General features: G+C 40.7%; 1 long non-coding RNA gene across 1 annotated transcript; it reads left to right on the forward strand.

Annotated features, from left to right (window-relative positions):
* The first annotated feature begins 555 nt into the window (after nt 1-555).
* LOC120441701 lies at nt 556-3,446 on the forward strand. Its single transcript, XR_005614211.1, has 3 exons — nt 556-846; nt 1,606-1,767; nt 3,412-3,446. It is a non-coding gene; the product is annotated as an uncharacterized LOC120441701 (long non-coding RNA).
* Nucleotides 3,447-4,925: the final 1,479 nt, after the last annotated feature.

Consider the following 4,925-nt stretch of genomic DNA (forward strand, 5'->3'; position numbering starts at 1 on the left):
CGTCCAGGCCAGCCTGGTCCGTTCCCACGAAACCCGGCGGACATCCACTTCGCCGCGTCGTACCTCTTTACGTACCAATAATCAGCTGCTCGAAGATACTGCACACTGAGGTCCAAGAGAAGATGTTCGGGCGCCATTTTGTAACGTTGGGTTGTGTTGCGGTTGAGAGGAGGCGGCAAAACACCTAGCTGGCTAGTCAGAAGAACACACACCCACGCTGGTATCGGTATCCACACGGTGGTTCTTTAATCACGCCATCTTCAACAACCATATAAAAGCCCGGCTGAACGGCTGTGGCTCAACAACATAACGCCCAGTGTTCATACAACCCAAGCGTTGCAAACAAAAAGAAAAACAAAAGAAAGGTCTCTCCTCATGCACTAGCGTGCAAGCACATGTCCAGAGAATCACAGAGAGAGAGGGAGAGCAGTGGCACAAACTGATGACACCATCAACCCTCGACCTGAGTGTCTTAAAGGGACACCACACCATTGTGACTGTTACAACGTGGTTAAAGTTTGTAATCCAGCCAGGGTGTAAAGATCTCTCAGCAGCCAGTCGTAGAGCTGAAGCAGGTAGCATCAACACATAAATCTACTCTACCTGGCTTAAATCACAAGACTACCTCTGACCGAAAAGCTGTAGATTTTTCTTGTTTGCACAAAATAATTCAGATTCACACTAATTCTTTTCACAGCTCCAACAAAATGAGGAAGAGGAGCGGGAGAAAAACAATTAGATTGAATTACAATTGGATGGATGTCGAGGACAAGGAGGAGGAAGCTTAGGATGAGGAGGAAGAAAAGCAGCAGGAGCATCTTTGGGGATCTCTATGATGTCATTGAGGTTTGTTTCATTAATATTGTCCTCTCACAAAGAAAGATGACTTGTTTTAGTTCACCTACTTCCTGTGTTAAATAGTTATTTGCAAAACGTTGTGGAAAACCACGGAGCAGGCACGTATAGGGCATCTGCAGGTAAATGAACATCAAATCTCTCAGACTAAAATCTGTATTATACTTTTAGTCTTAAGAACATATGTTGTATATTTATCGCCCTTATGATAAAACCCATGTCAGCCATTGGTTTATGGACTTTGTATTTAGAAGCCTCAATATTTGCTTTATTGCTATTCCAATGTTTTTTGTGAGCCTTTTGGGACCATATTAGGATGAGGGATCAGAATCTGGAGTCGTGCACACTACTGTTTCATTTAGCGTGTATCTATAAGATTTGTACAGCAGATCCAAGTTGTGCCTTGAAAACAGGAACGTTGTCTGCATAGAGGAGAACTTTAATAGCAGGCTTGTACAAAGTGAGGCTTTGTGCTCACATTTGCTGCAAACTCTCCTTTTAATTCTGTTTTCCCTGTTTTGATGCAGAATTCACTTGAAATCAGGGAAGAACTGGACTTGTTTTTTATCATTTGTTCTTGTGAATTAATTGTATCGCATACATTTGATTTGACTTTCTGCGAGACAACAGTCGTCCGCTGGCCAAAAAAGTTTTCCAAATACCTCCATGTGATCAAGCCTGGATTTAGGAAAGAATAGCAAAAAAATCTGCACCTCCTGGTTCACATGCAATTTCTGTTTTTGTGTTCAGAGGCGGCGGCGAGAGGGGAGACCTCAGCTCATCCAGCTGGACAGCCTGACCAGGAGGAGTCTACATTAACTCGGCTCTTCCAGGGCACCCTGCAGACTCGGCTGCTGGCAACACTGGGATGACGTGAACGCCAAACAGGAGTCCATCACAGGTCGACTGCAGGTATGCGAGTCAGACCTTCTGAGGAGGGTTTCACTTTTCTCTCTTCTTTACAGGGAGTGCAGAATTATTAGGCAAGTTGTATTTTTGAGGAATAATTTTATTATTGAACAACAACCATGTTCTCAATGAACCCAAAAAACTCATTAATATCAAAGCTGAATGTTTTTGGAAGTAGATTTAGTTTGTTTGTAGTTTTAGCTATTTTAGGGGGATATCTGTGTGTGCAGGTGACTATTACTGTGCATAATTATTAGGCAACTTACCAAAAACAAATATATACCCATTTCAATTATTTATTTTACCAGTGAAACCAATATAACATCTCCACATTCACAAATATACATTTCTGACATTCAAAACAAAACAAAAACAAATCAGCGACCAATATAGCCACCTTTCTTTGCAAGGACACTCAAAAGCCTGCCATCCATGGATTCTGTCAGTGTTTTGATCTGTTCACCATCAACATTGCGTGCAGCAGCAACCACAGCCTCCCAGACACTGTTCAGAGAGGTGTACTGTTTTCCCTCCTTGTAAATCTCACATTTGATGATGGACCACAGGTTCTCAATGGGGTTCAGATCAGGTGAACAAGGAGGCCATGTCATTAGTTTTTCTTCTTTTATACCCTTTCTTGCCAGCCACGCTGTGGAGTACTTGGACGCGTGTGATGGAGCATTGTCCTGCATGAAAATCATGTTTTTCTTGAAGGATGCAGACTTCTTCCTGTACCACTGCTTGAAGAAGGTGTTTTCCAGAAACTGGCAGTAGGACTGGGAGTTGAGCTTGACTCCATCCTCAACCCGAAAAGGCCCCACAAGCTCATCTTTGATGATACCAGCCCAAACCAGTACTCCACCTCCACCTTGCTGGCATCTGAGTCGGACTGGAGCTCTCTGCCCTTTACCAATCCAGCCACGGGCCCATCCATCTGGCCCATCAAGACTCACTCTCATTTCATCAGTCCATAAAACCTTAGAAAAATCAGTCTTGAGATATTTCTTGGCCCAGTCTTGACGTTTCAGCTTGTGTGTCTTGTTCAGTGGTGGTCGAATCTTTCTTTCAGCCTTTCTTACCTTGGCCATGTCTCTGAGTATTGCACACCTTGTGCTTTTGGGCACTCAGTGATGTTGCAGCTCTGAAATATGGCCAAACTGGTGGCAAGTGGCATCTTGGCAGCTGCACGCTTGACTTTTCTCAGTTCATGGGCAGTTATTATGCGCCTTGGTTTTTCCACACGCTTCTTGCGACCCTGTTGACTATTTTGAATGAAACGCTTGATTGTTCGATGATCACGCTTCAGAAGCTTTGCAATTTTAAGACTGCTGCATCCCTCTGCAAGATATCTCACTATTTTTGACTTTTCTGAGCCTGTCAAGTCCTTCTTTTGACCCATTTTGCCAAAGGAAAGGAAGTTGCCTAATAATTATGCACACCTGATATAGGGTGTTGATGTCATTAGACCACACCCCTTCTCATTACAGAGATGCACATCACCTAATATGCTTAATTGGTAGTAGGCTTTCGAGCCTATACAGCTTGGAGTAAGACAACATGCATGAAGAGGATGATGTGGACAAAATACTCATTTGCCTAATAATTCTGCACTCCCTGTATAATTGACCCTTGTTTTCTCTCTCTCAGCTCCTTGTCTCAGAGTGGGAGGGATTTGAAGCACAGAGGGAGGAGCTTGTCGTTTGGTTGGCTGACATGGATGTCCACCTGAGTGAGGTTGACCAGCTGACAGGAAACACCTGTGAAAAACTGAAACAACTGCAGGTGTGGGGTTGTTTTGATATGACATATATTTGATATGACACATACGTCAGAGACATTGTCCTAAACTGGACTAACAAAGAACCATGAGTCCAACTAGGGCTGCTCAATTAATCGAATTTTAATCTCGATTACGATCTGGGTTTTCAACTATCATTAAAAATGACTGAGCCGATTATTAGCACCTCCCTCGTGCTTTACCTCGCGCTGCTCCGTGTGGCAAATCGAGCGCACCTCTCTGCGATTCGAACACACGTTATAACAATTAAGAGGACCCGAGGGAAGCTAAGCAGAAGTTATTTGGAGAGGAGAGGATAATGGCTGCTGAAGAGAGAATGCCGCTGGTTGAAAAGAGAGGTAAAACGACTTCAGTGGTGTGGAAACATTATGGGTTCGCGGAGTCAGACGTGGATTAAGTAGATATAGTGTGTAAACTTTGCTACGGTGTCGTAGCTGCACCACAGAGCAACACTACAAATTTATTCAAACATTTGAAGACCGCTCACAAAGTGACATACGATCAAACAATGAAGGAGCAGCAACTTTAGTTGACATACCTCAATGTCAGTTTGATGCAATTGTGCATTGTGTGGCTACACAGCTTGCCTTGATGTTTGGTTATTTGTATGCATAAATATTATGCAGTATTTTGAAGTTCACTAAACATTAATGTTTACATTTTTCATTTATTTTTTTATATTGCAAACATTTGCACTGTTATCGGTATTTGCACACTATTTTATATTATTTTTTCGACAATCTTTAAAGCCATTATTCAATACATTGTTATTGTTAAATAAATATCGTCAAATAATCGAGATCTCAATTTCAGTGAAAGTAATCGTGATTATCATTTTTGCCATAATCGAGCAGCCCTAAGTCTAACATTAAACTTACCTTACATAATGTAAGGCTGAAGTTCATTGATAATTTTATTCAAAAACTTGTTGTTGAAATATTTTTACTGAACATGCAAACATCTGCTGATGAAAATGTCTTGATTTATTGGTCTGTTATGAAGCTATTGCTATTTCTAATGTGTTTTTATCACTTTTTGATGTTTTATAAATTAAACAATCCGTGTATTAATTGTTGTGTTATCTTTAGATATAGTATTTATTTATTTATTTATAGTATAGTAAAAATGTTATTACTGTTTAAATGACTAATATGTGACATGTATTAGTAGTGATGTGGTGCCTTTTTGTCTTTTGGTATACTGGTAAATGGCAATAAACCATTAATATATGTCTATGCTGTGCTCGTATTTATTTTACCCTACTTAAATTCAATTTATGATACATTTTATTTTGAAAGATTTAAAATGGTTCTTTAAAGAACCATTTTAAATAAGGTTCTTTAAAATGGTTTTATAAAGAACC

Source organism: Oreochromis aureus, linkage group 9 (assembly GCF_013358895.1).
Source record: "Oreochromis aureus strain Israel breed Guangdong linkage group 9, ZZ_aureus, whole genome shotgun sequence".
Lineage (NCBI taxonomy): Eukaryota > Metazoa > Chordata > Actinopteri > Cichliformes > Cichlidae > Oreochromis > Oreochromis aureus.